Source organism: Bidens hawaiensis, unplaced genomic scaffold (assembly GCF_021521415.1).
Source record: "Bidens hawaiensis isolate Kalapana, Puna unplaced genomic scaffold, B.hawaiensis_p1.1 tig00005681_1, whole genome shotgun sequence".
Lineage (NCBI taxonomy): Eukaryota > Viridiplantae > Streptophyta > Magnoliopsida > Asterales > Asteraceae > Bidens > Bidens hawaiensis.
In genome coordinates, this window is record NW_027491371.1 from 1,061,322 (window position 1) to 1,072,205 (window position 10,884).

The following is a 10,884-nucleotide window of genomic DNA, read 5'->3' on the forward strand; positions in this document are numbered from 1 at the left end:
ATAAAATAAGTATAAAAATAAAACACACCCCGAAAAAACACTACAACGAATCTTAAGCATTAGATCACACAATCCAACGCATCAGATCACTTATTACACTTTTTAGACAAACTCATCTTTTTTACGATAACCCCTCCCTATATATATATATATATATATAGAGGAAGGTTATAATAAAAAGACCAACTTTTGTAAGAAGTGTAGGAAGCCATATGAATTTGACATGTGGCAATAACACACCAAACTATACAGGGGTTTTTTTGTCAATCGCGCTTTATTTAGTTATGAAAGTTATATGTTTACTTTCTATCATTATATATTTTTTCAATATATAATCTATAATTGAATAATCACGAGTACACTATCTGCAAAACAAATTTGTTCATCTCTGTACGAAAATACATATGTATAAAAATCCATATTGTCAAACACCATGGCAGATGGTAATGGTGCGTTTTAGTCATTCGGTAATAAGCATACATTCTTTTTATTATTTTTAACATAATTAATCATATATAATTGATTGTTGTTTTATAGTTCATACGTATCAACTGATGTGTTATAGTAGGCATCGATTAAAGCGTCACAAATCGGTCCTAATCGGGCTTAATCGCCCGTAATCGACGCCGATTGGCTCTAACTTCGGCCCAATTTACAGCCAATTTCTGGTAAATTCTAACCATTTTTGGGCCAATTTTATACTAATCAATGGCTTTTTGTACATATCGATGGAGAATAGAAGAATGCACGCGATAGAGATGAAGATGCAGAGGAATGCCGAACTACCGGAGAGAAAGGCGGAAACAGTTGAGAATGATAAACAAGGAAAAAGAAAAATAGTATTTTAGAAACTCTTTCAAAATGAAATATAACACAGTGATCATCATGAATGAATCGACAAAAAAAATGAAATCTAACACACTGACCAACATCAACGATTCCACAAAAATGTTGATATTTTAAATCATATACATAAAATAACACAGTGAATCAAAAAAAAATTGTATTTTTGGAATATTAGATTTGATCTAACCTGAAAAATCGCAAATATTAATTACATATTGATAGTTTCCTTATATAATATAACACATTAGACGTTTATGCCCTTAGAGTGTTATAAAACAAGTATAAAAATATAACACACCAAAAAAAAAACGCACTACCAACAATTAGATCATTTAAACCAATACACCAGATCTCTTTCTACACTTTTCAGACACACTTCATTTTTTAGTATAACCTCTCCCTATATATATATATATATATCTACATATACGTACACACATGAAAGGTGCGAGAAAAAAACACAAGTTCTTTAGTCGGTTTTTAATAAAATAATCTTATTTAATCATTATTATTATTATACTTAATAACTTAATAAAATGATTTATTATTATACTTAATAAATTAATAAAATGATTTAAAAAGAAAATAACAAATAATATGCTAAATTATCGGGGTTGTAGGGGGTCGAACCCGCGACCTAACCCCATAACTCAGGTGACCTAACCAGTGGAACTGCTAGCTACAAGCGATATATTACCAGAACTGATATAAAATAAACAGAAACATATTTAACCAGATTAAGAACAAAACCCTAGAAACTGCAATTGATCAAACTAGTTATAGATCATCGTTTAAACCTTAGGGCTTTTGATCTACACATAAACTTGATCAAAACTATCTATACAATTACCTTGGACAACGCTCGGAGGTAGGGTAACGGGCTCAAACAGTGGCCGGCTGTGGTGATGATAAGAGCACCCAGAAAACGATCCGACAAGTATAATTGGATTTGGGGGTTTGGTTTGCGATCTATAGGGGATGGTTTCTGCCAATTTAATTGAGTTACAACCAACGATAGCTTGTATTACAAGATTATAATAGAGTCGGCAAGTATAATTAAGTATAGCGAATCAAATTGATTGAATTTACATAATTAATATTGTCGGTAGACCGCGTATAGAAGGTATAATATGATGCATGATCTAATTCCAAGTTTATTACGAGAATTATGGTAAAAGATATCCCCAACTTGAAATCGGGTTGCGATTTAGGATTTGGATCAGGATACGGGTTATGGGTATCCAGTTGATATAATGGGTTATAACATAAATTCAATCTCAGTCCCTGATGATTGAGGATGGGTACAAAAGGGGTTAATAGTCTAGTTAAAGGTGATTTTTGCCATAAAGTGAAAGTTACAAACATCTATTAAATAAATAACTAGTAATAATATTATAAAAATTTATATACTCGATAAGCGTGATAAAATTTCCCGAACATAAAAACGGATCGGGTAATAAGATTAATGTATATTAATTTATAAAAATCCGAGTTGTTACAGGGTTGTTCGTAACACCCTTGGCAAACACAACATCGTCCCACTCTTAGGCAAATCCCACATCGGCCGTGGACAAGAGAGATCTTTGGTTCATAAGTAATGTCCTGCCTCTTAACATCACCAACACATTTTGGGCTTAGTTGACTGTGGAGTACATGAAAACTCCACGGTTAAGCACGCTTAGGTGGAAGTAGTACCAGGATGGGTGACCACCTGAGAAGTCTCTACCTGTGCAACCAAAAACAAAGCCGTGAGTTCCCGGATGGGCAACCCATCAGGGGCAAAGCGGACAATATTGGTGGTACGAGGGGCCGGAATGTTACATAGAGGCTAGGAAGATTAGTAGAACCTAACTCAGGATTGCAGCAGTGTCAGAGAAGAGATAATAGCGTAGTTACACCTTGTCTTAAATACATAGTGCAAACATTGTAGCTTATTTTTATCAATAATAATCCGCTATACATTTGGTAACATTTTTTCCACGAAACTACCAGACCCCATGGCATGGTGTGACAACCAGGTACCATTTGCTCATCCCCACACGAAAAAACAAGGCAATATGTGTACCTTGTAGTGTCAAGTAATCTTTTTATTTTGTATAATACCGAGCATTCATCTTTATATGTTACATATGTATGAGACACTTAACTTATGCCTGAATATTTTAGAGTAACATAAAATATGTAATCCTCCACTTTAAATAAATTCTGTATTTTTGTGCATAATCCAAAGTACTTGATGCATCATTTTTAATTTTTTGTTTCTTAAAGCCTATGTGCTCTTGAACGTTTAACTGTACATAAATCTTTAACTCTTCCACAATTGAAAACTGATAAAAATCATGCCATTCATCACAGCTAAAACCCAAAAGAAGAAAATATAAGATAGTTAATTAAAATATAACTAATCAGGTTAATTCTTCTTGGAGAAAAGAAGTTACCAATGCCACCATAGAATGTAATCCATCGCCAACCATATGACACCTTCACTTGCCATTCACCGTTGGGTGTTTCCTTACAAAGAAATTAAAGTAGTCTCATTATTGATGTACAAGTAGTATATATGTATATGAACTTACACACACACACACGCCATAAACCAAAAACATACAAAAACGTCATGTAGAGACATATTTGTAAGAAAACAATAACGAACACAACAATATACATCATAAACCACAATAGCAATATTACAATCAATACTAGAAACACCAATAACGAACACGGTATGCTCGTCTATGGAGAACACGACTAACTTTTTGGGTGAACTTGGATAGATAGAATAACTAACTCCAAAATCTAAAGAGATGTCATTTATATATATGACATGTTCGCGGACTTGGGCTTGAGCTTAATTCAGGCAAAACAAGTTCACTAGTTAAGTTCGTCTGCCATCCAACTTCGCTTCTTACGATACATAAACGACAATTACATGATAAACAAATGCGACCTATCTATTAAGCTGAACAGAATATGCACCAACAAAATTGATTGTGTTAGTTGTTGTTTGTGGTAGTAAATTGGTAATGGTGCTTTAGTATATGGGAAACATGGTTGGGATGTGGAGTTGGGTTGTAACATTGGTGGGATAAGTGTTGAAGAACTTTTTAGGCATTGTTTCGTCAAATAAAAACTTCAGCTTTGTTCCCTTGATGGTACCAAGTCTTTCATGAGGTAGCGCGGACGAAATTATGTCAAACCAAGGTCATATATTCCTCAATGGATGTCTAGGTAATACAAGTGTTTTTAGTGTTTTCTATCGATGGAAGGTTAGTTAGTTCCAAAGATGTATTTGATTGTCATGTGTATTTACATATGGAGACCAAATGTTTTAATGATGGGTTTGACAAATGTTTAATGTGTAGGTATAAATGTTTCAAGCTTCTAGAATGATATTGCAACTGACAAAGCTGTTAGCTTCTCTAGAGTTTTTTTTCCTCCTAGAGAAATGATTGCATAGCAAAATTTTAGTAAATTCTAGTGAACAAAAATAATCCAATGAGCTTAAGTGTCATGTGATGAGTAAGTACTGTAGAAAGTATTGTCACCGTTAAGACTTAGGGTTGGGATGTGGAATTGTTAAAATATATCGAACTAGGATATAGCCTTTGTAATACACAAGTTAAAAAATGCAACAACAAAAAAAAAACGAAATTTAATAATATACATAATGAAGAGGTATGTACCCGCCTCAACACCGAGCGAGGCGGGTCAACCCACAAGATATAAACAAGAGGCTTGAAATCAAGAAGGCACAAAGCCAAAACCTATGCGCATGGCGCATATCACATATGCTCACGCATCACATATGCTCGCGCGTGGCGCATCCGCGCGTAGCGCATATCACATGCTTGTGCATATCACATTTGCGCATGAAACATCTGCGCGTGAGAATAAAGAGAAGACCTCGCGCATCCTCAGGATAGGCGCATATCACACATGCACATAATCAACCTCGTCCTTATCCAAATCAGGATTAGGGCAACCTTGACTGTGCACGTCAGACAACCTTCCAGAAGGTATCTTTTTAAGGAATAAGAATATGCTGATGTTGACAGCTGCCAATGAAAGGTGGACAACTCAGCATAACCCATGTGCTACCACGTGATTACAACAAATGAAAAAGCACCAGGTGTCCCCAAGGACACGTGGCGCAAAGCAATTGGAGGAGGCCAACAAGGCTGAGCCCAATCAGTGGAAACCCTAGCACTATAAATACCACATCAACTCCACAAGGAAGAGACACAATCACATCTAACTACACAGTATTCAGCTATATTAAAGCAATACTCTCCAAATTTCCTTACTCTCATATTATTATCTTCTCCTACAAACACTTATTCTCACACCGGAGGGTTACCCCAAAGAGGACCCATCTGTCCCTTTCTGAGGGGTAAGTTTACGGTGCTGTTCATTTTGTAGGTGGAAGAACCCAGATCCCAGGAATCCATCGGTGGAAGAGCATAATCACACCCGAGGAAAGTAGATCGTCTACCAGTAAGTCGATCCACGTTTCTTCATTGGCGCCATCCACTGTTACAACGGCAACAAGATCTCATCAGATCTCTAAAAAAACAAATTTTCACCATGGTTTCTGGTGCTCGTAACGTCGATCAAGTTCTGGAGGATATTGAACGTGAGGATGTTAATGAGGGACAGCAGTTTCTGAGGGGGCCGCGTGATTCTACGCGCACCACCAGTAACCGTCCCTTCATCACAACTCCTCACGGCCAGACTGAAACTCCTCCAGACGATCTCACGTTACAAAATCTTGCCGGCGCGAAACAAAAATGACCAATGGGTCCAGAAGATGAAACAAATGACCCTAAAGAGTGGCTCATAAACGAGCAACGACGTCTAATGGACAAGTACAATGAGATGGTCAAACAGAAAAAGTTAGCCGACTTAACACAAAGGCTAGCGTTTGACAAGCAAGCCATTCAAGGAACAAAAAGGGCGCGCGCGCCGGAAAAGGGTCACTCTGTTCACACTGAACACGCTGAGTTTAGTGATGAAGAAGTGCACAGTGTCAGGAAGACGCGAGACACTCATGCAGGAGGCTCACAGCTCCGCGCGCAAATGAACATGGCGCCCGGAGCCAGAGCCGATCTGGATCTGCACACACCATACAACCCACCAGTGAGAGGGCAAGTGGATGTAACCACACCATACAGGCCAGCCATCTTGGTAAAACATTCAAAATTCACTGAGCGCATCGCGAAGGCCCCTATCCAGCACAAGACCAAGATGCCAAGTGGTTTGGGCAAATATGACGGCACAACAGATCCAGACGATTTCTTACAAGGTTTTTACAACACTGGAAACCTAGAAAGCTGGACGATGCCAACATGGTGTCACATGTTTGCTCGCTGCCTCACGGGTGCGGCGCGTGTCTGGTTTGAAAGCTTGCCTACTGGGCAAATCGATGGGTTCGAGGAACTATTGGAAAAGTTCCAAGCTCACTTCGTACAACAGCGCAGACACACGCGTGACCCTGATGACATCATGCACTGCGTGCGCAGGAATGATGAAACGATTGAAGACTACATCACTCGTTTCAATCAGGAGTCTCTGGCAATCGGAGGTATCACTGAGCAACTATTGCGCGTGGCCTTTATACAAGGCGCGCGCAGTGATCAACTCCGCTGAGCTCTCGTAAGCAGAGATGGCATGCCAACCACTTGGGCCAAGCTAATGGAAGCATCGCGAGTCTTCGCGAGAAATGAAAAACAAATTGCCCAAGATAGAGCGAGAGAAAGAGGGCATCAAGCAGAGGCCCCGCGCAGCAACGAAAGAAGGGGCAAACAGAACACTGTATGGTCCAGGTTGCAACCAACCAGTTTTTCTTCCGCAGAAAAGCAGGCGCAACCAAGCTCACCCCAGCCCCAAAAAGACGTTCGTAATCGCGGGGAGGGTGACAAGAGGGTAGGCGGCAGAGATCCTAGCAGACCTCTGCCAAGAATCTGGACTCCCCTCACTAAAACACCTTCACAAGTGTTAAGCACTGAGAATGTCCAGTTCAAAAGCCCCAAGCCACTACATTACAAGGGACCATCAAACAGTGGCAAGTACTGCGAGTTTCACAAGTCCACGGGACACAACACTGATGCATGCTATCACTTGAAGGATGCAATTGAAAAAGATGTGAAATCAGGCAAGCTGGCTCACCTGGTGAAAAACCCAAGACCAGAAAGTGAACAACCAGAAGGAGCCTCTGCCAGCAAAAAGTACAAAAGAATCTGTGTAGCCGAGGGAGGAAGGCAAGGGCAAACTTCAAGAAAGAGAAGCGCGCAAATCCAAGGAGATTGGCGCGAGCAACAAGTAATCTTCCCAAGAATCAGGGGAGGCCCTTCTATCAGCAGTCCTCTTGTCATCACTACACACATTGCTCATTACGAAGTGTCAAAAGTCCTGGTGGACACTGGCAGCGAATCAGACATCATGTATGAGCAATGTTTCAGAAAACTGGATCCGGCAGACCAAGCAAGGCTTGAAATTGTGAATGCACCAATCTCTGGTGTTTCAAATGAAATCATTCATCCCCTAGGTCAAATACAATTTGAGCTAACTATGGGGGATGAGAAACACAAGCGAGCCGAAGTTGTCAACTTCTTGGTCTTGCCCACCACTTCTTGCCACAATATGATCTTGGGTAGAGGAACGATTGCCCAATTTAACGCCATACCGTCACCAGCGCACGGCGCGTTGGGGTTCCTAACACCAACAGGTGTAACTTTTGTATACAGAGATCATTTGTGTGCAGTGACAAGTACTCCGCGGGAAGGGAGAATGAAACTTCCAATGGCAGACAACGCGCCAGAGGAATGGATTCTCAACCCGAAATTCCCGGAGCAAAAAATCACAATTGGCGCTACGATATCAGACGACACGAGGTTGAGAATGAAAAGATTGCTCACAGCATATATGTCGGTCTTCGCGTGGCAACACTCTGATATGACTGGGGTTCCGCGAGACCTAGCACAACATTCTCTCAACACGTTTAAGTCTGTAGAGCCAATTGCTCAAAAGAAGAGAGTCATGGGGGATGAGAAAGCGAGGGCCATGAATGAGCAGGTTGAGGATCTACTGCGCGCAAACATCATCCGCCCGATACGATACCAGACGTGGGTAGCCAATCCTGTGATGGTAAAGAAAAGTAACGGGTCGTGGAGGATATGCATTGACTTCAAGGACCTCAACAAAGCATGCCCAAAAGATTGTTACCCCCTCCCAAACATCGACGCAAAGGTGGACTCCGTGGCGCCATTCAAGCTCAAATGTTTCCTGGATGCCTACAAGGGCTATCACCAGATTCAAATGGCACCACAAGACGAGGACAAGACTGCCTTCAGAACCGACAAGGGTGTTTTTTGTTACACAAAAATGCCCTTTGGTTTGAAGAATGCGGGCGCCACCTATCAAAGACTTATGGATGCCGTTTTCAGCGAGCAAATTGGAAGAAACCTAGAAGTCTACGTGGATGATTTGGTGATCAAAAGTAGGGAGGAAAAACAAATGCTCAAAGACATCGAAGAAACCCTTGGGCGCCTAACGGAAGTTAACATGAAGCTCAATCCGAGCAAATGCACTTTCGGCGTGCAAGAGGGAAAATTTCTAGGTGTAATGGTCACCAAGGATGGTTTTAAGGTGAACCCTGAGAAGGTGGAGGCCATCCTTGACATGCCCTCGCCATCCACCATGAAAGAAGTTCAGAAGCTGAATGGTAGATTGGTATCAATCAACAGGTTCCTAGCGAACCATGCAAGCAAATCTACCCCATTTGTCAATACATTGAGAAACTGCTTAAAGAAAAGCCAATTCAAATGGACTCCTGAGGCCGAGCAAGCTTTCAGTGAGATTAAAGAATGTTTGATAAATCTGCCCGCGCTCACAGCTCCACTTCCTGGTGAAACTTTGACATTGTACCTATCAGCAGGAGAGCGCGCCATCGGCGCAGTATTGTTGGTGGATCGCAAGGGAATCCAAACGCCAATATACTATGTGAGTCGGGTGCTGACAGATCCTGAGACGCGCTACTCCATCATGGAAAAGTTAGTTTTATCACTAACACACGCGTCGCGCAAGCTTCATAGATATTTCAATGGTCATCCTATTGAAGTTCTAACTGGTTACAACATCCAGCAAGTCTTGCGGCGCCCCACGCTCTCGGGAAGGCTGACAAAATGGGCCCTGGAATTAGGTGAACACACGATCGCCTATAAGCCCCGTCCAGCAATAAAGGGGCAAGTTTTAGCTGATTTCATCGCAGAAATCCCCGAAGGAAGAGTTGAAGAGCCTCAGCGCGAGGTAGACCCTCCGCGAGCCAATGATGAAGAAAATGTTTGGAGATTGTTCACTGACGGAGCTTCAAACAACGAAGGGTCCGGCGCAGGTCTCAAACTGGTGGATCCAGAGAATCATGAATATACTTATGCCATCAGGTTGGACTTCAAGAGCACCAACAATGAGGCTGAGTATGAAGCCCTGCTGGCTGGGCTGCGCATCGCGCACAAATTCGGAGTTAAAAAGCTAGAGGCCCATGTTGATTCATACTTGGTAGCAGCACAGGTCAATGGCCTTTATGATGCCAAGGAGAACACCATGCCTCTATATCTAGAGCAGGCGAAAAAACTCATCGAGCAATTTGACTGCTTCAGAATCATTCATATTCCGCGCAGTGAAAACAAATCTGCAGACGCGCTGAGTAAGATGGCATCAACCAGTTTCGATCACTTTGGCAAAGATGTCAGGGTAGAAGTAATGAGCAACCCGTCGGTGGTAGCGAAGTCTGTCCTTGTAACTCATACAACCCCTTCATCATGGATAACTCCAATAATGGAATTCTTGAAGGAGGGAAAGGTACCAGATGATCGCGCACAGGCGAGGAAGATAAGACACAAGTCGCAGAACTATGAACTCCTTGATGGCACATTATATCGACGCTCTTATCTTGGGCCGCTCATGAAATGCCTAGATGCTGAGGAAGCAAGTTATGTGATCAAAGAGATACACGAAGGAATCTGTGGAATACATGCTGGCCCGCGCATGGTGGTTGCCAAGGCAATGAGCGCAGGTTACTATTGGCCAGGCATGTACTTGGACGCTCTAAAAGAGATCAAAAAATGCAAAGCATGTCAGAGCTATGCGCCAAACACCATGCGGCCAAAGAACAACTTGATTCCAGTGACCTCTGCATGGCCTTTCCACAAATGGGCAATCGACATTGTGGGTCCCCTTCCGCAAGCGCGAGGGCGAGTAAAATTTTTGGTAGTGGCAGTAGACTATTTCATAAAATGGGTTGAAGCCAAGCCACTAGCAAAAATCACAGCCGAAGCGATGAAGCAGTTTATATGGAGCCACATCATATGCCGTTTTGGCTTGCCCATGGAAATTGTGAGCGATAATGGCAAGCAATTCACTGACAAGAAGATATCCAGCTGGCTCAATGAATTGCGCATCAACCAAATTTTCACTTCAGTTTATCACCCTCAGGGGAATGGCCAAGTGGAACGCGCTAACCAAAGCTTGCTGAATGGGCTGAAGAAAAGGTTAGAGGGAGAATCCCATTCTTGGGTCGAAGAGCTACCTAATGTCCTGTGGGCACACAGGACATTAAGCAAAACCAGCAATGGCGAATCCCCGTTCAGCCTAACCTATGGAACAGAGGCAATGATTCCAGCAGAAATTGGATGCCCATCCCATAGAGTGCTCATGATGAGCAAGATTGATAACGAGCGCGAAAGAAGGTTGGATCTCAACTTACTTGAAGGGCGCAGAGAGGCGGCTATCATCAGTGAAGCCAAATACAAGAAAAAACTGGAAAAATATTACAACCAGCGCGTGAAAGAATGCCACTTCAAGAAAAATGATTTTGTCCTTCGAAACAATGAAGCTAGCAGCGCGATACCCCCGGGAAAAATGTCCCCCAATTGGGAGGGACCTTATCAAGTCTTGGAAGAATTGGGAAAAGGCGCATACGCCTTAAAAGATTTGAATAGAAAGAAGATCCCGCGCGCATGGAACGCAGCACAGCTTAGAAAA